This window comes from Mustelus asterias, chromosome 3 (genome assembly GCF_964213995.1).
Source record: "Mustelus asterias chromosome 3, sMusAst1.hap1.1, whole genome shotgun sequence".
NCBI classification, from domain to species: Eukaryota; Metazoa; Chordata; class Chondrichthyes; order Carcharhiniformes; family Triakidae; genus Mustelus; species Mustelus asterias.
In genome coordinates, this window is record NC_135803.1 from 26,501,167 (window position 1) to 26,526,718 (window position 25,552).

At 42.9% G+C, this 25,552-nt stretch overlaps 1 protein-coding gene across 2 annotated transcripts in view; it reads right to left on the reverse strand.

The window, feature by feature from the left end:
• Positions 1-25,552, reverse strand: part of anos1b (anosmin 1b) — a 147,840-nt gene that overhangs the window by 72,037 nt on the left and 50,251 nt on the right. The window lies entirely within an intron of this gene.

Sequence of the window (25,552 nt, forward strand, 5' to 3'; positions counted from 1 at the left end):
TATCATTTTATTTTCTTTTCTACCCAATTCCTATTCGTATTTCATTGTAACAATAATTGATGATGCCAGTAGAACAGCCTAGATGGCCTTTAATTCAGTTCTGTGAACGTAGCCCAGTCCATCGTGCAAACCAGCCTCCCATCCATTGACTCTGTCTACACTTCCCGCTGCCTCGGAAAAGCAGCCAGCATAATCAAGGACCCCACACACACCTGGACATACTCTCCCTTCCACCTTCTTCGTCGGGAAAAAGGTTCCAAAGTCTGAGATCACGTACCAACCGACTCAAGAACAGCTTCTTCCCTGCTGCCATCAGACCTTTGAATGGACCTACCATATATTAAGTTGATCTTTCTCTACACCCTAGCTAAGATGGTAAGACTACATTCTGCACCCTCTCCTTTCCTTCTCTATGTACGGTATGCTTTGTCTGTATAGCACGCAAGAAACAATACTTTTCACTGTATACTAATATATGTGACAATAAATCAAATCTAATCCAAGCTCATTACAAATACATATATGCAATATAATACACACATCTGCCTGTATCTAATATTTCTGTTCCCCAACCAATGTAAAATTCTGTGCACATAGGATACATAAATCAAAGTGCACTTTGATTATAAACAAGTCAACAAGCTAATACAATTTAAATAGTGGGAGTTGGGAGTAATTCCACTTCCAGTGAACAATGATAGGCTCACACTGTTCACTCCTTTCACATGTTCAAGGTGAGTTAACCCACCAGTTTCCTCTCGTTAACAAGTTTATTCTTTACAATATGTTTTGAGTCATTAAATTACAGTTTGAACTGTTTCGTTGAAAATGACTTTTTGACCTAATTTTTCAAAGTTGTAATAAGATGGACATCTGATCTGCATTACCCAAACAGACCATCTGCCATCTATCCAGCTTTTACAAAATGTATCAGCTGAGAACAGCCCATCAAAAGAAAATTAAATCTTAAATTATTATAATCTAGTAACTCAAGAAAAGCTCCCATTTTAATCAAATTTAGGATCTCTGGATTAAAATGTGTGTGGAATACAGAAATTATTCAATGACCATGAGACAATAACATACTTTCCCACATCTCACCTGCAGTTTTAAACAAAGTACAAACAAACATATAATTGCCAAACAGGCAAGTTAAATCATGTTTGCTTGGTGGAGACAAGATGAAGAAGTTGGTACCAAGGCAGAGAACACCAAGCATTCCAGACCCTGCAAAAGCATCAGCACAAGACATACCCTTTTTAGGGAATTAGAAGTGCCAAAGTATAGAAGCAAAAAAAGAAACGGTTATTTCACTATGGTTTCTTTCTGGTCTGGCGCTGGAAATTTTCAAGTAACTGCCAATCTGTAAACTTCGTTCAACAGCAGCAATTAACCCTCAATTGACCTCCAGTTGTCCTGAATAGGCATCAAATGAAATTACTTTACCTTAAAGGGACAGGCCAAGTTAAATGCAAATGCACCTCTGCAGTGCAATGACACGCATGGATTACATTGCATACCACCTCTGTGAACAACATCATGGGTCATCTGGTGGTATATATAAAAATATTACGTCTGACTCATATCCAACACACTTTGAATATCTAAAAGTTTAAAAAGGGGGGAAAATTAGTAATTTCCTGCTGGATTTCAGACCTTGATAACCTGCATTCTTCTTAAGAACAGAACTGGGGATCTCCAAGTCACGACCAACTTACAGAAACTTTTCAAAAAATTAGTAATTTCATTTTACTCTAAAGATTTCAATTCTCTCCCATTGTGCATCAGGCTTAGCTGAAGCAGTAGCTTTTCAACACTAAAATAGACCCGTGGTGAGTGTTGAGGCATCTTCACCGAGCTCATGAATTTTAGTTTGGACCCACCTCAGCGTCACTCATGAGGCACAAAGACTTCATTGGCTGATGACCATGATTGTATCATTCATAAGCAACACGTCTTTAGTTATTTACACTGGTCTCAATTGTAAGGGGAATTCTGCATTCAGCAACATCGTTTTCAATGTTTCTAAAATGCACATGTGGCATGGAAACTAGATACTTTTCATACCTCAATGACTGTAAAGTCATAAAAACAAATCTCGTCAAGTTACTTTTTGATAAAGTGTATACAGAAATGGCCTCTATATTCAGGGGTCAAACTGTAACTCACTATTGGCTGATTCTCTATGTTTTAGGAATCTGCTTTGGGTAATTTAAAGATGTCACTGAAATATTCTAGACAGACAATCAGGTTTTTGATGGGTTTGGAAAAACGAGCTTTAAAATGAAAAGGCAGAATTTGAAAAAAACCCATAAAAACAGAATTTAAAAAAATGATTATCAAACTGTTTGCAAAGATCTCTAGTTGGACAGTCTTGTGAAATATGACATGGACTCCAGAATGGACACTGGCAGAGGACATTTAAGGTTAGACAATAAATGGCACGGCAACGTTAATAGTGATGGGAACGATCCTCTATGGGAACAGGAGACCGGAGTAATGTTGCTCAGGTGGAAGAAGGATTGCGTTTATTAAAATTGTTCTCTTGCGAAAATTCTACATTGGGTATTGTGGACAGACTTAGAGGACCATTTTTTATCATAATTTTATTATTCCCATGAATGGCCTCTTCTGCACTATAGGGATTCTATAATTCTATGATTTATTATAAAGGCGTGGCATGTATTATGTAAATGATCACTGCATTTTCAATCTGCGTCTTGTTACCCGAGCGGCACGGTGGCACAGTGGTTAGCATTGCTGCTTCACAGCTCCAGGGTCCCGGGTTCGATGCTCGGGTCACTGTCTGTGTGGAGTTTGCACATTGTCCTCATGTCTGCGTGGGTTTCCTCCGGGTGCTCCGGTTTCCTCCCACAGTCCAAAGATGTGCGGGTTAGGTTGATTGGCCAGGTTAAAAAAAAAGAAATTGCCCCTGAGAGTCCTGGGATGCGTAGGTTAGAGGGATCAGTGGGTAAATATGTGGGGGTAGGGCCTGGGTGGGATTGTGGTCGGTGCAGACTCGATGGGCCGAATGGCCTCCTTCTGCACTGTAGGGTTTCTATGATTCTATGATCCATTCAGAAGAACAGAAGAATTCACTTTTATAAATAATTTTGTTTTTATCCTATTTGGTGGCCTTATTTCTTAATCAAAGGAATCATCAAATTCAACATTCTCACTTTTAGAATAGAATCTCTACAGTGCAAGAGGAGGCCATTCGGCCCATTGAGCCTGCACCGACAACAATCCGACCCAGGTCCTATCCCCGTAACCCCAAGTATTTTACCCACCAACCCCCCTGACACTGAGGGCAATTTAGCATGGACAATCAACCTAACCCGCACATCTTTAGAGTGTGTGAGGAAACTGGAGCACCCAGAGGAAACCCATGCAGACACGGGGAGAAAGTGCAAACTTCACACAGATAGTGACCCAAGCGGGAATTGAACCTGGGTTCCTGGCACTGTGAGGCAGCAGTGCCACCGTGCCGCCCGCAACATTCAGTGCAACTTCCATTTAATGGATCACAATTTACTGGTTTAGTCTCTAAATTATTTTATACTATTCGTTAGATCCATGTTCAAACACCAGGGGAGGTGATGGCATAGCGGTATTATCACTCGACTGTTAATCCAAAAATTCAGCGAATGTTCTGGGGACCTGGATTTGAATCCTTCCGTGGCAGATGATGGAATTTGAATTCAACAAAAAAAATCTGGAATTAAGAACTTACTGATGACAATGATCATTGTCGATTGTCGGAAAAACTCATCTGGTTCACTAAAATGTCCTTTAGGGAAGGAAATCTGCTATCCTTACCTGGTCTGGCCTACATGTGACTCTCGAGCCACAGCAATGAGGTTGATTCTCAATTGTCCTCTTAAATGGCCTGGAAAGCCACTCAGTAAGGGCAACTAGGGATGGGCAATTATTGCAGGCTAGCCAGCGACGCCCATGTCCCACGAATGAGCATATAAAAAAGTCATAATGGTGGGCATTGCAGCAGCCCTCATACTTCTACTGGTGCACTATGCTCAGTTGTTAGGGTTATGCTTGGGCAATGTGCTGAACGACCTTCATTTGTTGCCTTCTTAATAATATCAAGAACTGATGCATGGCAAAATTATGGATTAAAAACCAGTCTGCAAATCTTTGGAAGAACGGACACCACTGAGGCTCTGTGGTACCCCTCGCAATCTTAAAAAGGAATGTCATATTCTCCCTTCTCGCTAAGATTTTTCTTATCAGTCACTTCCTAGAAGTGTTGACTATGTATAACCAACTCAGAATCAGTTCAGATTTTTTAAAAAAGTAATTCAGAGAAAAGTATTACAACTAAACAAACATATTTGACATTTACAATGTTGATTTACCTGAAAAGAAATCGGTGACAACACAGAACTACTGATATTTGTGCAAAACAGTTCTCTCATCTCTATTGGGACAGTCTCCACATCTCCACAAAAATCCAGCCCATTGGCTTGGAGGGAGTCCAGCATAGATTTACCAAGGATTGGACTCCATGCACAAAATTACGAGGAAGATTTACGCAAACAAGGATTGTATGCCCTGGAATTCAAATGGTTATGTAATGATTTGACCTAGTTTTCAAGATGTTTATGGGTTGTGATGGGGTAGATAGAAGGGATCATGGTCCAAAAATCAGAGACCGGCCCTTCAGGAATAATATTAGGACACACTTCTACAAAGAATGGGAGAAGTTTGGAACTCTGTTTTGCAAATGGCAATTGCTGCTAGATGAATTGTAAATTTTAAGTCTAAGATTGATAGATTTTTGTCATTCAGAAGTATTAAGGGGTAAGGGACATGGATTATGTTACACATTGGCTAAGATCTCATTGAGTGGTCGTGGAATAGGCTCATGGGCTAATTGCCTACTCTGTTCCTATATTCTTTGAGTATCTCAGGGAAAATCCATATTGGAGAAGGGGCATTAACCAGGCATTCAACCTTAAGAGGGTTAAAGCCTATTGCAGATTTGGCAAATGACACATTTCTGGTAGGTACCATTGTACCAAGTGGCTAGAATAAGCTAGTAGAGGGTGAAGACCACAGTCACCAGCCCACTGTCTCAAATTGAGGGAGAATGATAGGCATAACATGAAGAAGGTAAGTTGGAAGGTAAAAAACTCAAAAGCAAAGTAAAATTAATATAGAAGCAGCAAGGTTAATAGGCATCATCTTCCTATTCAGTTTTCTACTCAACATTTAATAATACACATTTGACAGAAATTAAGATTAATTCCATGCTTTGCCCTTGATCTTCAATAACCACAAACTCATCTATTGCTGAACCTGGCAATTCACAGACAGTATGGAGATAGATTGGAAGAATTTACTGCTTTGCGTTTATGCTATATTTCATGCCAGTTATTATGTAATGATGCCATTTTCTTCATAATTCTACAAAATATCCCACTTGCCTTTCACAGCCAAGACCTAGAATTGAATTTAACCAAGATCGATGGGACAGAACTCTCTTCTATCAGCTGTAACTGTCATAGGCAAAATTAACTGCAACCCAGTTCATATAAATAACAGTTACTGCACTATGAAATCATTCATTTCATGTGAAGCACTTGGAGATGTTACTGAGAGATAAAGGGTGATGCAAATGTAAGCCTTTTTTCTTTCAATTTAAATGGCTTTATTAAGTAAAGGAGAGTAGCAGAAAGAAGAGGGAAAGATAGAGGAACTTGTGCAGTCTTTCTCTCTTATCTTCTCTGCTTTCTGCATTGGATTGCACCAGGCATCCTGACTGCATAAAAGAGACTGATGCATGACCAATTTGAGCAACGCTAGCTGACCTTATCCCATAAGTTTAAACATTCATCCCCATCACTGGTGGCATTCTGTGGATGCAGTTTTACCATCTGTGAGGCGCACTGCAGTAACTTGCTGAGGTTTCTTCAGCAGTATCTCTCAAACCCTGACCTCCACAACCTTGATGGACAAGGGCAGCAGGCTCAGGATTACATCATGAACTTCAAGATCCTTTCCAATAACACATCATCCTGATTTGGGCATATATCAACTTTCAATTTTCAAACTCCTGCATCTCTCTACCTTGCATCATTATGGGAAAGCCTATACCATACAGACTGCAGTGATTTTTTAAAAAGATGCACGCGGTATCTTCTCTAAGACTAATCTTTCCTGAGGTGCGGTGCTCAAAACTGAACACAGCACATCAGATGAGACCTGAACAACTGAAGCATAACTTTCCCCGCATGGATGACAAACCCCCTGACATAAATGCTAATATTCTATTGTACCTAATTACTAGCTTTCAGTGATTGCACATGCACACTGAATTCCCTTTCCCATATTCTTGTTACTCCCTATCCTCTCCCCATGAGGAGAATATTATGATTGGTCTTTCTTGGATCCAAAGTGGATCAACTTTCTCCCCCATTGAGCTTCATCTGCTACAATCTTGTTCATTTACTTAATCAATTGCCACTTTGTAACTTTCTACTCCTATCTGTACAAGTTACTATGCCTCCAACTTTCCATTCCTTCATTCTTGGTATATATGACGAAAATCTGAAACCGTAGTATAGATTCCAGGGGAACACCACTTGTCAACTCCATCCAAGCAACATCCACTCCATTTATCCTTACCCTTTGTATCCCATCTCCCAACCAGTTACCAACCCATATTGCAAAGTTACCACCAATTACCTGCACCCTCAGGTTTGCTAACAATGTCTTTGAAAATGCAGTTTGAAGAAAAGAATTAGGAGGGGCGGCATAGTGGCACAGTGGTTAGTTAGCACTGCTGCCTCGCAGTGCCAGGAAACCAGATTCGATTCCCAGCTTGGGTCACTCTCTGTGTGGAGTTCGCACATTCTCCCCGGTATCTGCGTGGGTTTCCTCCGGGTGCTCCAGTTACCTCCCACAGTCCAAAGATGTGCGGGTTAGGTGGATTGGCCATGCTAAATTGCCCCTTAGTGCCAGGGGGACTAGCGAGGGTAAATGTATGGGGTTATGGGGATTGGGTCTGGGTGAGATTATGGTTGGTACAGACTTGATGGGCCGAATGGCCTCCTTCTGCACTGTAGGATTCTATGACTAGGGAAGGCGAGAGGATTTGATGAGAGTGAGGAGTGGAAGGAAGCATGAGTGATGAGGGAGGAGTGAGAAGTAAACCACTTTGGTCAAATCTTTTGCACAATCCCTTCCATAAATATTGCTCTCTGCTATTGGTGATTACTTTCTTGTCCACACCACCCACCTGGAAAGAACAAAGGAAAAGGCAGAAGGAGAAGCAGAAGATGACAGGAAAAGAAGCCAAAACAAATAAATTGAGACAGAAACAGTCGAGGCAGAAGTAAGGGAAGATGGACAGAAATAGCTATTCAAAGTGGGCAGCAACAGGCAAGGGAGTGACCATATGCTTCAGTTAGTGCACAATGTCACAGGAGATTGACTTGCATTTTTGAAAATGCTTCTGTAACATCAAGATATAAACCATTGCACATCAACTGCAGAAATATCCATCTAAGCACAATTTTGGGGCTCATGAGTGAGAGTAGAGGTAATTGTCGAACTAAGATCTGTAATTCTTTCATGATAGGGCCTTTTGAAATTCTCCACAAATCCCCAGGGATGCAGCACCTGACTTCACAGGTTTCCCACATCTTGTTCAAAGCATAAAAGTTAGCATAAATGGCCTGTCAACACTATTTTCTGAATCTAAAATGTTTCATGTCTTCTTGAGAATGTTGGGATTCTGCACTTATGAACTGTCAAAAGGCACAGCGTGGAATTATTAAAGTTCGGTGATGGAATAAGATGGTTATTTTCATTACCACGATGCCACGTGTAAATGATCATGCATTTTTGAATAATGTCCATTCGAAATACCAGCTGATATTTAACAGGAAATAGATCCAATTCCAAATAAAGATAGGTGGGTGCGATATGAAGAATTGTTTGATGTAAAAAATTATTGGTTATGAACAAAGAAATCAAAAAAGTCATCCAACTCTGTGGTAGCAACTCTTTTATTGGCATCGTCATAACAGCTCAGATTTTGCCAGAACAGACCATCTTGCACCCGCTAGTTACACATTTTCAGCTTAGATTTTGCCAGAACAGACCATCTTGCACCCGCTAGTTACACATTTTCAGCTTAGATTTTGCCAGAACAGACCATCTTGCACCCGCTAGTTACACATTTTCAGCTCGGAAAAAAAATCCTTTAATCTGCTTTAAGTGGCAGGGCCAAGCCAATAAGACATCTAGGACTTTTTAAAAAATCATTCGCGGAACATGGGTGTCGCTGGCTAACCAGCATTTACTGCCTATCCCTAGTTGAGAAGGTGGTGGTGAGCTGCCTTCTTGAATCGCTGCGGTCCTTGATCTGTGGGTTGACCCACAATGCCGTTAGGGAGGGAATTCCAGGATCTTGACCCAGGACTGCGAAGGAACGGCAATATATTTTCAAGTCAGGACGGTGAGTGGCTTGGAGGGGAACTTGCAGGTGGTAGTGTTCCCATGTGTCTGCTGCCTTTGTCCTTCTAGATGGAAGTGGTCGTGGGTTTGGAAGGTGCTGTCCAAGGATGTTTGGTGAATTGCTGCAGTGCATCTTGTAGATAGTACACACTGCTGCTACTAAGTGTCGGTGGTGGAGGGAGTGGATATTTGTAGATGTGGTGCCAATCAAGAGGGCTGCTTTATCCTGGATAGCATCAAGCTTCTTGAGTGTTGTTGGAGCTGCACCCATCCAGGCAAATGGAGAGTATTCCATCACACTCCTGACTTGTGCCTTGCAGATGGAGGGCAGGCTTTGGGGTGAATGAATGAAGGGTGCAACAGCCTATCTTCTCAATCAATTAGATTTAAAGGATCACATTAGGAACAGAGGAACAATGCAAAAGGAAGATGAATTAAACCCTCGAATCAGAAACAGGAAGTGAAATAAAATAATTTTAAAAAGAGGAAAATAATGATTGGATTAAGAGAGTATGAGGAAAGTGGCTCCCAGGATAATTTGTGTCATAATATTGGCTGGGGAGCTGTTGTATTGAATTTTTCACAACCTTTAATTGGACATCCATAAACATGCATGTGCATAGTATCCAGGTCTGCAATAATGCCTGATATTAAATGGAAAACTCAATTGAAATGCAAGAAATCTCTTGCATGCAGCATAAAGTATGCAGCAGCTGGTGACATGTTTGCTATGGTATGAAAATGTACCACGTGGGGCTTTTAAAAAGCAGCTATTCCATGACTTTGGATATAAAAAACTGCAATTGCTTAAGTTCTGAAATGAAACAGAAACTGCTGGAGCCCAACAAACCTGTCGACATTGAGAAAGAATAATAATAAATATTACATTTTGAAATTTTATATCAAAACTAGGTCTCGAGCTATAATCTTTCTCTTCCTTTTTCAGATGCTGTCTGATCTGCTGTATATAGCCAGTTTGGGGTCTGTAGCCTCATGGTTATGTTACTGGGTTAGTTAATCAGAGCCCTGATACAGCGATGAATTAAATCCTACTACTAACTGGGGAATTAAAATTCAGTTAATGAAATAAATCTGGAATAAAAAACCAGTATCAGTAATGACAACCACTACCAGATTGTAGTAAAAACCCATCATGTTTACTGATGTTCTTTCTTCGATAAGGAAATCTTAACTGATCAGGTCTGTATATAACTCTAGATACAGTAAGAGTTTTAACAACACCAGGTTAAAGTCCAACAGGTTTATTTGGTAGCAAATACCATATCAAATACCATGGTATTTGCTACCAAATAAACCTGTTGGACTTTAACCTGGTGTTGTTAAAACTCTTACTGTATTTACCCCAGTCCAACGCCGGCATCTCCACATTATAACTCTAGACCCACAGCAATGTGGGTGATTCTTAGCTGCCCTCTGAAATGGCTGAGCAAGCCACTCAATTGTCTCGGCAATAAATGCTGGTCTTGCCAGTGATGCCCACATCCTGTGAATGAATAAATCAGTTTGTTTTCAGGATCTTAACCTGCCCCAAACCGCAATTACAAAATAACTTATTCTGTGACGGGTAGAAGCGGCGAGGGAAGTAAAGGAGATGATTAAAAATAAATAAAAGTGCGACTCAATTTTGTGAATCAGAGCATTAAAAACAATGCTCAGAGATGAACGTGTTTTATTCTGTCACAGATTCCTCCAACATCTCTCCTCCTGTCCCCTTCAAAAGATAATCAATCGCTGAACATACTGCAGTACGTCATCCCAGTACCGAACCAATTATACCAGGGAGACGGGCGTCAGCTACAATCAGAGTACTGACAGTTAATGTGATCCAGTATCCCCAATATGGGTGTTGCATGATGTACACAAGAACAGGCCTTAGCCCCTCACACTGATTTGACTTTAATCAGCACTGACAACTTTTGCTGGCTGGTATTGGACAACTCAAGATGGAAGAGTGCTACTGCAGGTCTGTCTGCTATCAGCATAATGCTGTGCTCACAGTGCAGACATAGGTTCATGAGCATTGCACTTACATGAATTGTAACAGCTATCAACAAAGAACTGGCACCACAGTTTAGCCTTGAAGCCAGATGCTTGCATCTATGTTCATATTGTTATTGCTTTATGTATCTTAAGGCTATTGGTTTGTATGATTGAGTGGAATTTTTCTGAAATAGACCCACTCACATTGGGTGCGGTGTCCGTGTGTTTGGTGATCATAGAATCCCTACAGTGCAGAAGGAGGTCAATCGGGCCATCGAGCCTGCACCACCGACAATCCCACCCAGTCTGTCCCAGTAATCCCACGTATTTACCCTGCTAATCCTCCTGACACTAAGGGGCAATTTATCATGGCCAATCAACCTAACCCGCACATCTATGGGCTGAGGGAGGAAACTGGAGCACCCGGAGGAAACCCACGCAGACATGGGGGGAATGTGCAAACTCCACACACGGTCACCCAAGGCCGGAGTTGAACCTGGGTCCCTGGCTCTGTGAGGCAGCAGTGCTAACCACTGCGCCGCCCCAAATGGATTAGGGCTCATCATAAAAGTGGCTTTGCCATGACTCTTCAACTCAGCTAGGTTTCCCGACCAATCACAGAGTGCGTTCAGGATGAAAACCTGTACTTGGTCAAAGGAAGGATCTCCACTTAAATGGAACCCGGTTAGGGTCAGTATGGCAAAATTCTACATCACTTCCTGGGGCTTCAGTTACCACGGGAATGGGAAGGAAATATGGGATGGCTAGCCCAGGTCTCTTCCCTGGACGTCTTGCTGTGGGGGTCTGGGAAGCTGAAGTGAAGTGTTGTTTCCCACTGGTGGAAATCAAGCCTCTCAAATCAAGCAGACCGGGATGAAAATGGTCGATGAAATGCACAATAGGAATGTGGTCCCAGGAACCTGGAAATGGTGTCCTAGGAGGTTCAATGACCTCACAAGGGCTGGAAAGGTGAGTGATATAATACTTTTAGGTTGTCAAGTCCCACACTCTGACTTCCCCACAATCATTTCTACACAGCACTCCTTAGACCAACACACCTTGCAGCTCACTGATTTCTCTCACTCACATCCCTATCTGACCAGCCAAAGCTCACACTCATTTTACTGACATCTTGTACCCATTCCTCAAAGTCTCCTTCCGCAAATGCTGTCATTTCCTCCTGTCCACACAATCCGTTTCTCCCACTTGTAACTCTCTGCTTTATTTCCTTTGAAGGTAGCCATGAGGTGGAGATGCTGGCGGATGAACAGACACCGCGCAACAATCACCAGGCAGGAGTGTTCCCTTCCTGTCGGGGAACACTTTAGCAGTCACGGGCATTCAGCCTCCGATCTTCGGGTAAGCGTTCTCCAAGGCAGCCTTCAAGACACACGACAACGCAGAATCGCCGAGCAGAAACTGATAGACAAGTTCCGCACACGAGGACGGCCTCAACCGGAACCTTGGGTTCATGTCACACTATTTGTAACCCCCACCATTTGGCCTGGGCTTGCAAAATCCTACTAACTGCCCTGGCTTGAGACAATTCACACCTCTTTAACCTGTGTTTATCCCTCTCTCCACTTGCATTGTCTGTACCTGTAAAAACCTGATTACCTGTAAAGACTCGTATTCCAAACTTGCAATTGTGTCTTTGTCTACATATGCCATGTTTGTGAACCCATTTTTCCACTCATCTGATGAAGGAGCAGCGCTCCGAAAGCTCGTGATACCAAATAAACCTGTTGGACTTTAACCTAGTGTTGTGAGACTTCTTACTATGAGCTTTGAAGGTCGTCCACTACCTGATTCGTTGTCACGAATATATTGAACCTTTCAATGTAGGCCATCCAGCACTTGACTTTTTTGTCGAACATGTCTATCATTCCAAATTTTCCCGCCATTTTTCTTTGCTGGTGGCAGGAGTTTTCCCACCCCTGAACCTAGGCCCAAAGCCTGTTTCCCACACTGGCTCCCGCGCTCCCTGAGCACTTAGTATTCTCTGTTGCCTGACGACCAAGTCCTCCTCCTCCACCTCGCGATGACTGATGCCAGTGAAGGCCGTGGAGACAGACTTGCCACTGTGGACAGGGCCCGAGTCCATTCAATTCGCTGTTTCCAATGATGCCTTTTTACCTCCATGGTCCTACCTATCCTCTGAGCAGTTTTCTTTTCACCCTCTGCACTGTGGATCGCGGCAGACGGTCCACAATGAAGATTCTGATCCTTTACCCTATGAGCCACTGGTCACTCCAACCTTCGTTGCCAGGGTTAAATCCTCTACTACTGGGGTGTATCCCCAAGAACTCACACCACAGCCAAATATCTGGGAACGCAGCTATTTATTGCAGATCTTACTCACTCCAAACTACAACTGCCCTCCCAGGGCGGTCTACGGGCAGATCATCTGACCCCCAGGGTCACCTGACCCATTCCCTTAAAGGGGCTATGCCCCAATATACATAACAGGTGTCAGTGTACATGTAGAAGCTGTTTCCGCAGTTTCAAATGATTTCCTCAAAGGTCAGCATTTAGAGGAGGAAGAGGAGGGGTTCAAGGCAAAATTAGTGTTGCAGCAGGAGAAGACGCCAGTGGTGGAGCTGCTCTGGCTATGATTTGACAGGTACGCGTGTTCCCTCTTCCCAAATCTGTGCCCATTTTTTCCTATAACCCCAACTCTCCAGTAGGTTTTTGCCCCTGTTCGTACGCATACAGCTCTAACAATATCCTCTGTGCCTCTGACCATAAGGTACTTCCCCTTCTCATCCTTTGCAGCCTTTGGTCAACCTTATTATCCTTCTCCTTTGTTGTTCCGTCAATGGGACTACCTTTAATCGGTGAATTGATGTGTGTGTGTGTGGGGATATGGTCAGAGATGCTTGTATGAATTTGATTTTCTTGCGGTGTTGCAGGACATAGACTGGAATATGGATAGCATTTATGCTATAATTGCATAATCGGAACTCCAGACTTGGAAAATATGAAACATATTTTTTTTAAACAGGATACAACGACAAGATTAATGATTTTAAAAAGAGAAGCACGCGTGGCACATACATTACAGAAAACACATGGATTTTAATCAAACCAAACACCATTATGCATTTCCTGGAAATCATTGTTACATATGCTGGATTTAGAAGATTTATGACACAGTAATCTCTTTACAAGCTGTGGCACTGACACACTAGACATTTCAGCTCCCTCTCGATGTTTACCTGCTCTTAAGAATCAATGGGTTCACATACACCCATCCAAACACATCTGTCATAAAAATCACAGATTCCTTCAGTGATAATGTCGTTCAGATTCACACTAAGTGTAGTGGGCTTTTCAACATAAAAATTATACACAAATTCTTCAATGTGCCTGATAAAAGGTTGCTTTCATATCAGTTACCAATAAGCTTCACAGGTGGGAAAGTTAAAAGCAGAAGGGAAACCATACACGCAGCTTCAAATTGCAGTGAAATAACTCGCAACATTCCAGACACATATCGCACAGGGGTCAGTAAGTAAAGGTGCAACTTACAATAAAAGGCTGCAGGTGGACTGGATAGTCCGAAAATCACCAAAAAGCTGGTCTTTAGGAAAATAAATATAATCATAGAATCCCTACAGTGCAGAAGGAGACCATTTGGCCCATCGAGTCTGCACCGACCACAATCCCACCCAAGCCCTATTCTTGTAACCCCACATATTTACCCTGCTAATCCCCTGATACTGGGGTCAATTTAGCATGGCCAATCAACCTAACCCGCACATCTTTGGACTGTGGGAGGAAACCAGAGCACATGGAGGAAACCCACGCAGACACGGGGAGAGTGTGCAAACTCCATACAGTGACCCGAGGCCGGAATTGAACCCGAGTCCGCAGCAGCAGTGCTAACCACTGTGTTGCTCTAGTGGTGCAGTAGTATTAAAAAAAAGCAACAATTGTTTCCTATTGTGTTTTGGAGATTTGTTTTATTCATTCATCAGATGTGTGCGTTGTTGGCAAGGTCAGCATTTACTGTCTCTTCCCAAATATCCATGTGATAATGGTGGTGAGTAGCCTTCTTGACCTGCTGTAGTCTGGCTGATGAAGTTACTCCCACAATGTTGTTAGCTATAGAGTTTGAGGATTTTGACCCTGAAGGAATGGCAATACATTTCCAAGTTAGGATGGTGTTTGACCTGGAGGGGAACTTGGGGTTGTTGGTGTCCCTATGCCCTTGTCCTTCTAGGTGATTGAGGTTGTGGGTTTGGGAAGAAGACTTGTTGGGTTGCAGCAGCTGGGACACATTGCTGCTATTGCACACTGGTGGCAGAGGGAGTGCTTTGCGTAGGGTCGATAAAGAACACTCCTGTGTTTCAAAGTACAGCACAATGAGTACTTGCAGCCACTCACACCTATACATGCCAACATGTGGCATATTAATGTACCGGAAAACTGTGCTCCAGTCCATCCTGGATAAAGATTTCCTCTGAGCAGCTAAAACGGACAGTTTCAGTTTTTGAAGGACACACAAACTCTCCTCCCCACCAGGTTGTAAGTAAAAAGGAGCCAACTTGCATTTGTGCAGCTGTGCTCAGGGCATCTCAAAACATTTGACGTCAATCAATTTTATTTGGAAGTGATATCCTATAAAACAACAAATAACAGTGCAAAAGCAAAATACTTGGGATGCTGGAAATCTGAAATGAAGACAAAGAAACACTGGAAATAATAACTCTTGCTCCTACTCTGACCTTTCCTTCCATGGCCCAGCAGACAATTTAAGCTCAAAGCAAGCCCGAGGAACAGCATCTCTTGCGGCTCTCTTTCGCTCCTGGACTCAATAACTAGTTAAACAACTTTAGATCATAACCTTTGCCTCCATCTCATTCCTTTTTTTTTGCTGGCTTGTTTCCTTCATGTTGCACACAGATGGCTGCTATGTAGCCATTTTCACCTCATCTGGACACAACCTTTGTCTATTTACCATACCTATTGCCACTCTCTTTGCTTTTATACCATGAAATTTTTTTTTGTTAATCTCTCCTGCCCGCCACCTGATTACAGACCTTTCCTTTTGCTCTTCCTGATCTCTTCACTTCCAATAGTTTTAAAAACTCTTACATTTCTATCTGCCTTCAATTCTGATGAGAGGTCATCGACTAAAAGCATTAACTCTGTTTCTCTCCACAGATGGGGCAGCAGTGTGGTTAGCACTGCTGCCTCACAGCGCCAGGGACCTGGGTTCAATTCCGGCCTTGGGTAACTATCTGTGTGGAGTTTGCATGTTCTCCCTGTGTCTGCGTGGGTTTGCTCTGGGTGCTCCGGTTTCCTCCCACAGTCTCAAGATGTGTGGGTTAGGTGAATTGGCCATCCTAAATTGCCCCTTAGTGTCAGGGGGACTAGCAGGGTAAATACGTGGGGTTATGGGGATAGGGCCTGGGTGGGATTGTTGTCGGTGCAGGCTTGATGGGCCAAATGGCCTCTTTCTGCACTGTAGGGATTCTATGCTGCCCAACCTGCTGTATATTTCCAACAAATATGAGTGACCTTTTTTTGGAGGTGTCTATTGAGGGAAGGATGTTCCTCTGAACACCAGGAAAATTCCCTGCTTTTCTTTGAAGATCCATGGAGTTTTTACAAGTTTGGTTGAACAATTATCATTCAAAAGGCAGCATTTGTGACAATGCAGCATTCCCTCACTATTGCATTGATGTGAGAGCCTGGATTATGTGCTCAAGTTCTGAACTGGGCTTGAAATCAGAACCTTCTTATTGTCAAGTTTTTGAGCAAAGGGGACTAAGTTTAATTTTTAAAAATATGTTTCCGTCCTGCTGAATTTCTTGCTCGGATAAAGTTCCACAGCTGCTGGACACTCTTCAAAGCTTTGACCAAGTAGTAAGTTTTCAACCATAAATGTAGACAGTGGCAAACAAAAGGACATATGTCCCAGCTGACCCAAATTCTGTTCCTATATAATGGCCACACATTTGCATTTCCATAATTGGCCGTTGTATAGCAATCATATAACTGCAGAGATTTTATAGCATGGAGGTCTTTTGGCCCACTGTGTCTGTGCCAATCTCTAGCCAGAGCAACCCAAAACTAATCACATTGCCCTCCTCTCAGGAATGGAAGCTCTCTTGGATTTCCCTAATTCAGGGACATTGCGGCTAACTAAACTGAAGTGAGGTAAGTTAAATGATTTGACATTAAATATTAATAGCTTTGAAGTGGACAAATGTAGTAATGAGCATCAACAATTTTTTAACAAGTTATTTGAGCACTTTCTGAACATGCTGGTGTGGGAAAGTAACAATCACAAACTTAATGATCTTCACAGAATGGGTAAGCAAAAGTGTGATAAGGAGCACAAACGTCAGCATTCAGTTAGTTAAAGTGCAGCTGCAGCCAGTATAATTATGTTTATTAGGATTTTATAGTGGAAGGATGATAACCAAAAGATGCAAATATATTATACAGCCCTTGTATTAGGCAGACACCCTGTAGGAGATTCACCAGGATGTTGCCTGGGATGGAGCATTTGAGCTATAAGGAGAGACTGGATAGGCTTGGATTGTTTTCTCTAGAGCAGAGAAGGCTGAGGGGTGACATGACTGAGATGCATAAGATAATGAGGGGTATGGACAGGGTGAACAGGAAGCAGCTGTTCCCCTTAGTTGAGGGGTCAATCACGAGGGGGCATAGTTTTGGGGTAAGGGGCAGGAGATTCAGAGGGGATTTGAGAAAACATTTTTTCACTCAAGAGGGTGGTGAGAATCTGGCATGCACTATCTGGGAAGGTAGTGGAGGCTGGAAACCTTACAACCTTTAAAAAGTATTTGGATGAACACTTGAAACATCATAACAGTCAAGGATATGAGACAAGTGCTGCAAAATGCGAGCAGTGCGACTTTAGTGGTAGTCATTGTTGGTGCAGACTCGATGGGCCAAAGGGCCTTTCCTGCACTGTTTGACTCTATGACTGCAGGAGCAGGTCGTATCTCCCAAGCATGTTTGTGAATGAAATCTCTGTTACTGCAACTTAACAGACTTGAGTGGTTTCAATCTATTTGTTTATTTTGCAAAAATATACCTCATTCATATAAAATCTGCAAGACACCTTACAAAACATTTCCAATTATTATAGCAGTAAAGTATGATAATGTTTACTTTTTTTCTCCGGAGATGATGATGCACTCTGAAGTGCTCCAGTTCAGTAATCAGAACATGACATGTATTTCATGAGAGAAAAACTCTTTACAAACGATATCCATTGGCCATGTTGCCTCTGAGGTGCTTCAATGAAGTTATATATGGTTTGAGTTGAACACACTGGGCAGGATTTTATGAAAAAAATTCTAAATGCCGAATGAGCGTGAAAATGGGAGAAAATCACACCGATTTCCTTTGGATGAGTTCCCAGTTGCAATCGTTTGGTACTTTGTAAAAATAAAGAATCCAGATGTGATTCTTACCAGTAGGGGAGGAGTGGGAGGGTGGCGGGGGCATGGAGCCTAATCTCGCCAGGGAAGCCAGCTGCTGAACTCCAGCAACGCCATTGTGCAGGCACCCCGATCTCCCAGTGTACTTGGGAGAACTCCTGCTGCCTCCCTCCATCCCCCCCCCCCCAAACTGGCCACGGACATTAGGACCCACTGCCGATCACTCCCTGTGCCAGTTTTCCCCACCACTGCCTGGGCCAATTGCTGACCTTGTGGAGTTCCACCCACCACCCCCGATCACCACTCTGGACATCGCCCCCCCCCCCCCACCCCCCCCCCCCTGATCACCACCAGGGTGCTCGGTGGGCAGTACCAGGTGGGCAGTGCCAGGCTGATACTGCACCCCCCCCACCACCCAGAGGTTTGTAATGGCATCCGGTCCCACTGGCGAGGCCATTATGTCTGTACCCTGTTGGTGGGGACCATATGTGATCCTCACCGGTGAGGATCTCAATCGGTGAGGGGGTAAGTACAAGTGAGCCCAGATGATAGAATCCACGATTCACTAATTACATGTAAATAATATAATGAATACTGAAATAGGCTTTGCACCCTTTCTGGGCTGAGGGTGATTCAAGCACATCCTGGGTTTAGGAAAAAGGATGAAGTATTAGAAGCATGCATATAGTTGGTGCCATTGTCAGAACAGATGAGGTGTGTAGTCAGGCAATGCTGGGAATCAGTGGGCTGTTGGTGGATATTGGGTGTCATTTTCAGACTTTGCATAAAATTGGACACAAAGTTACCAGAAATAAAATTCATATTCCAAGCATTGCATGCAGCAGATCTAAGAACTCCAATGGTTGGCATGGTTGCACAGTGGTTAGCACTACTGCCTCACAGCGCCAGGGATCCGGGTTCAATTCCCGGCTTGGGTCACTGTCTATGTGGAGTCTGCACGTTCTCTTCATGTCTGCGTGGTTTCCTCTGGTTTCCTCCCACATGCTGGTTAGGTGCATTTGCTAAATTCTCCCTCAGTGTACCCAAACAGGCGCCGGAGTGTGGTGACTAGGGGATTTTCACAGTAACTTCATTGCAGTGTTAATGTAAGCCTAACTTGTGACACTAATAAACTAAACTAAAATAAACCATATACATTAAAATACACTTCTGAAAAGCTGAGCCAACTTAAAAGTATTGCATCCATTTGGCCATAGCTCAGATAAATTCAGAAATTTCAAGATGCTAAGTTGGAAACGTTCTCCTTGGCTCAATGGAAGTGAATACATTTCATGCTAAATGGACTAAACCTTTGCCTCAAATCCACAAACATCAGCCAGAACATCTTTTCACGTTGCTTTCTAGCTAATGTTAAACATTGACAAATTCCCAGATAATGCTAGTTTTGTATTTATTGTAGGGAAATCGGCATAATTTGAAAGATACCTGGGAAATTCCTAAGGAAGGGCATATATACAAAGCTCTCTCATCAGCAACTGCCCATCTGGTACATTGATTATGCTTGGGCAAAGAAAGTAAATCTTGTGAAGCGATGAACAGTTGACTGCTGCTTGAAAACCCAAGAGTACAACTGTACCACATGAAGCATTTTCACTCTTTTTTTTCCATGTGTGAAGCTCAGAGTCACAAAATCAGACAAATCTTACCAAAATTACATTTTTGTATATATATTTATATATATAATAAATACAATTTTTTCTTTGGGAAAATGTTAAACTCATTTATATTTTAGATAAGGGGTTTTCTCTGCATTTGAAGAGGTAAGACCTCGACACTACCCAGAATTTATCATTTGGAGAACCTCCCATCTCACACAGTTCAATTGAATCCAGCAATCTCCTCACTGAAATGGAGGAAATACCTGAGGGACCATTGCTGTTGCAATTATTACATCTCTTCTGGTCGTTTGCGAGAACATCAACACATTACAGAGGACAGATGGCATGCCAGCCAGCTCAGAGCCATGGTAGAATGTAAATCACTCAAACAAGGCAGCATGCAAACATTTACTAGGTGGTTCAAGACACTCCCTCCCTCCTATGTACAAGTTACTCCTCTGTACTTATGTGATCAGTGAACATCAATTTTATAGAATTTAAAAAACAAAATACTACGCAGCATTGAATTTAAATATCTGAACACTCATAAAATCCCGACAGTGCCTAAAGAGGCCATTTGGCCCATTGAGCCTGCACCGGCATCAAGCCCAGCCAGGCCCTAACCACGTATCCCCACGTATTTATCCTGTTAATCTCCCTAACGCTAAGGGGCAATTGAGCATGGCCAATCAACCTAACCCACACACACATCTTTGGACTATGGGAGGAAACCAGAGCACCTGAGGAAACCCACGCAGACATGGGGGGAACATGCAAACTCCACACAGACAGTTACCTGAAGTCGGAATTGAACCCAGGTCCCTGACGCTGTAAGGCAGCAGTGCTAACCACTGTGCCGCTCAGTCAAACCTTACTAAGATGGAGTCAAGAACTTGTCAAAGTTGTCAACACAAGTTCCAGCTTCCACTATAGACGATAATAGAAATTCTGTGGGGGCACATGTTTCTTTTTTGTAGATAGGTTTGATGGTAAGGTATTTTCTTCCAGACTCCAATCTCTCTGTACCATGCACCATCTATAGCCAAGAAACTTGCTTCAAGGTCTCTGTCAAAGCAGATGAAAAAGCAACTGCTATGAAGTATAGCATAGAGTCTCAGACATTATCTCTCCAGGTTTTTTCTGCCCTCTGTGCAATGAGCTTGTGGGCCTCTAATTAACACTTCCCTGCTACCATGTAACTATGTTGTAACCCCAGGAGTGTCAAGGTTGGAAAGTTCTAATTGTAGTCCTTCTCTCGCCACTCTTCCTTCCCATACACTCATCAACACATATTCCTATTGGACTGACACTTAAAACCAACCATACTGTATCTGGCTGAAGCCAGTATTATATTTTTCAGTAAGTAAAAGTTATTGCTTAAAGTTACCTTGCTGCACTCCTAAGTAGTAATTTCTGGAGTCTTTAAAATGATCTTGGATTAAAAAAAAATCTTAGCCTAATCAACAACCTGTTCCTCAGATTAGTGCAATTACTGTTATGAAAATTACATGCAGAAAGAATAAGGGGATGAAAGCCTTAAAAAAGACATTTTATATGAATGTTGCAAATATGTAAATACTCTCTACAAAAGGTTCACTGATGTTCATGCACAATCTAACAACTAAAATTACGTGCATTTTCCTCCCACCCCACTGACTACCATAGCAATTGTAAGTGAACCGTGCTGCTAAATAATTAGCAAGTTCAGTATTATGTGGCCTCCAGCCCTATACAGCTACTTTGGCACAGTACAGTGATCACGTGTTTGGCATAAATTTTACAATAAGATTTGAAGAGATAAGTCATGTTCCCTGACATAGAATAAGTGCTTCACTGATAAGGCCCCAAAACAACACAATGTGCTGCACCTCAGAATGGTGCAACTAGAAAAAAACATTGAATCCGAAAGTCTCTCGCATCACGTAAACCACTAATTTATTTAAAGAACACGCTACAGTTTTCAGGAAAGTTTAGCTTTCTTATGTGCATAATAAATCAAGATGAATAACCTGTGGTTAAAGGGATTTAGATTAAGTTCATTTTGCTTGTGTTTTATGCTTGAACAATAGGCACTGATGGTAATCGATTTTCAAGAGAGGAAAACATGTGCAATGTCCCTTGTAAAGTATTTGCACTGTTCAAGGCAATTCAAAGGGCTAACACCACCACTGCCCCATTCAAAGAAAGGTAGTGCCAACCATGATCAAAGTGGCTCACAGTACGTGTCTGGAACTTGTATGTGGTTGCAGGTTTTATTGCAATCATTATAACAATTTCAAAGATGTCAGCCGCTGATGGAGCACACTGTCACGCAAACTCACACAGATGGAAGATTTGTTGCATTAGAAGCAACAGGTCATTCCACATCTGCCACCTCAACATGCTCAACAGACGACAATCCCCTTTCTTGACAGCATGAAATGATTTACCAGCATGTCGTAATAGCACTTTTACTGGAAGGGCTGCACTGAAGATCATGCAACACTACTCAAAAAGGTGGAAAAACTGGGAGCAAGCTTAACCAAAATTACTATGAATCTGTGCGTATCACAGAACCATCTCTCCACTTTGTGGATTTAAATTCCCTGTAATTTAGATAATCCGTCATGAGAAAACACCTCACTGAGAATAATAAAGCCTAAAAAGATTCATTTCTGAATGGAGACCCATAAGCCTTTTCATACAGAATATGAAATTTAAAAAGAAATGCAAGGACCTACTGAAAACCCAAACCTCAAGGTATCAGAGATAGTTTATGGGTGCGCATTTAGTGAAAGATTTTCTGTTTTGCGTGACAGCTTTTAAATGACTGAAAATTCCATTCCATGGTGATACTCTACTCTGTCCCTCAATTGGACACTTTATGCCCTCTTGCACTCATGCCTCATAATCACCCTCCAGAAATGTTTCCCTTCCCCCTTCCACACAATCAATTCTCCAGCAACCAGTCCAAAGCTATTCTCAGCTCCCAATGGCTTGCTTCATTTTCCCTTTTCCAGCCAGATCATTTCAAATCCCCAAACTGACTGTCTTGATGAGGGTTACCCTGGAAATTCTAGCTAAAGCTAGGTGAATCGTCCAGTCTCTTTTAAATCCTCAGGAACATGATCACTTTGATTTGAGTGTGAGCTCCCGCTGCATTCTGTGCGGTGAACAATGTAGACTGGCTGCTTGTATCTCTCTGCTCTCTCTCTCTCTAATTCCTGCAGATTGACTGTGTCTGTGAGGGATAGGGATCTCTTAGGAAAACATGAAACCTGATCCTACAATGGCTTCCTATGGACTTCTCCCTTCCCGAAGCACATGTTCATAACAATGAGAATTATATGGGCCTTATATCCAGGTAGAAACTGTGATTAGCTATTCTTTAGACTGCTAACTCTATCATGAAATTGAATGGGTTAAAGTTAACTGTTTACAAAACCTGACATTCCTAACACCTCAATGTGCAACTTGTAGATTACCATTCTGTCAACAGTCATCACAGATGCCCTTGCCATTTTGTACAAGTGTGAACATCTTGTACCATCTTTCCAGTGAAACAACCTTAAAGTAACCTTTAAAACCCAAACAACCAAGATAGTTGTTGGGTAGAATTCAGAACAGATCATATGATCTAATTCTTCCATTTTACCTTAAAGAGACAGTTCAAAAACCTAACAATCTTATAAACGTTGTATTCGTAACCACCTGCCTTGCACTTCATTTACCATGAACTGTATTTCCTTGCTGCCAGCCTTCACCACCACATGGGAGCAGACTATATAGCTCTATCTTGCACCTCTGATGAGCAGCAACATAAGTAGTAATAGCAGCACCAGGCACCTTCTTCTCAGCCACATGCTCCTCCACAGAACAGAGGGGTGGATGCCAAATTCCAACTGTAAGAAGATGAAGCTCCCAACACAAGTTCTACAGGTAGAGAGAGGGTCAGTTCTCTCAATGTGTCTGAGCATTAGTGCCACAGGAAGATAAGGTCATTGCTGATATCTGTAGTCTTCTGGAACAAGACCTCCTTCCCATTGGATCAGTTGGGCACACATTGCCATTAAGGCCATCAAGGTGGCTATCACTGGAGGGCCAAGCCATCCCTCTTATCCCTCAAGTTGTGCTTTCTCTTTTCCTATGAGGAGAGAAAAGCCAATAATTTTGGGTGCGCAAAATGGATTGTGTGGAAGAGGGAAGGGAAACATTTCTGGAGGGTGATTATGAGGCATGAGTGCAAGAGAGTATAAAGATGAGGGTGCGCTTGAGTGTTACCTACCCTGATGGGCATGTGAGGAGGTGTCTGGAGAGAGAAACAAGGTGTGTGGTTCCGAGGAATGCTGAACTGGGGAATACTGGGGAAGTCAGAGTGTGGGGTTTGGCACCGGAAATGTTTCCCCTGCTCCACTGAGGTTTTGGATTTGCTTGCTGCACTGTCTCCAGGTTGGAGAGATCACACTCCTGTTGATGACATCCTGAGCCTCCTCCGAGCACACCTGCCTGGTTGGAGAAGCTGGCCTCTTCCTTCCTTCCTTGGGAAGGATCATCTCACTGCAGTCCCTCAGAGAGATCCAGGAGGTGCGGGGGTGATGGTGGTGGCATGTACTGGTGGTTCGCCGTCCCAGGTCTCCTTTCCATTCCTGTGGTTACTGCAGCCTCAGGAACTCATGCCCAGTTGAACCTTTCTGATCCCTGCCCTTCATTTAGAAATCCTTCTTTGAAAAGATTCAGCATGCCATCCTGAATCTGCACCCCCCCCCCAACCGCACTGTGACTGACTGGGAAAACCAGAAACAGGAAGTTAAAGAACAAAAGCAAATCCTGCTCCAGCAGCAATCCAGTTCCCCGACCATCACAGGTCACCTCTGGGACTACAAATTGCCAATTATGGCCTGTGTGGGTTTACTAAAAACCATATGGGGTGGGATGAAATGTACCTCTGGTGGAGTGTATAAAGAGTACAGATACCTATACTGCCCATTTTGCAAATTCATTGCAATTGACTTTCTCCGCCATGGATCTCTTCTATGTGTTTTGTAGTTTCTGTTGTTAAGGAAAGGGAAAATAGTTTGCACTCACACAAGAATGGAGCAATGACTTTTCATTATGGAGGCTCACTGGGGAATGTGGGGATTGGTTGAGCTAAGCTCAGAGCTTTCACTCCATAAAGTAAGTGTATTGCTCTACATGTTCTTCCAGAGCACACAGGAAAGAAAGGGTGGCACGGTGGCACAGTGGTTCGCACTGCTGCTGCACAGCACCAGGGACCCAGGTTCGATTCCCAGCTTGGGACACTGTCTGTGTGGAGTTTGCACGTTCTCCCCATGTCTGCATGGGTTTCCTCCGGGTACTCCAGTTTTCTCCCACAGTCCAAAGTTGTGCGGGTTAGGTTGATTGGCCATGCTAAATTGACCCTAGTTTCGGGGGGATTGGCAGGGTGACTGTGTGGGGTTATGGGGGTAGGGTGGGGTTGTTGTCGGTGCAGGTTCAATGGGCCGAATGGCCTCCTTTTGTACTGTAAGGATGCTATGACTCTTTGATTCTACAGCACAGGCAATCCAAAAAAAAACCCAATAGTATAGATTGTCAGAGTGGGAATTTCCAGCCCCAAGACTGGAAAATCCCGCTCGAGGTCAATGGACATTTGTTCTGTCTGCCCCCGCCCGCTACGGTTCCAGTGGCGGGCGGGACGGGAAAATCCCATCCTGGAATTCAGCAGGCCATAATCCATACCTCACTGGACATTGGAGCTCCTGTGTGCTCTGCCCATTTGCTGCCATCTGCAAATCGTGATTCCACCTTGAATTTATTTACTTTTGGTTCAGTCTAGACAGTGTAAAAACAGCTCTAATTAAAAATAAAATCTGCCCTATTATAGATGGATCATAAAATAGTAACCCCAACTAGAATCTCCATCGCTAATGCCCAAACAGTTTCCTTAATTTGCCTAGAACAGTGCAAGGAAACTGGGAGATTCTCAACCTGTTACTTACCCGTGACAAACCACCTTCTTCTGTAATTGAATTAAGCCAGAGCAAAATGGAA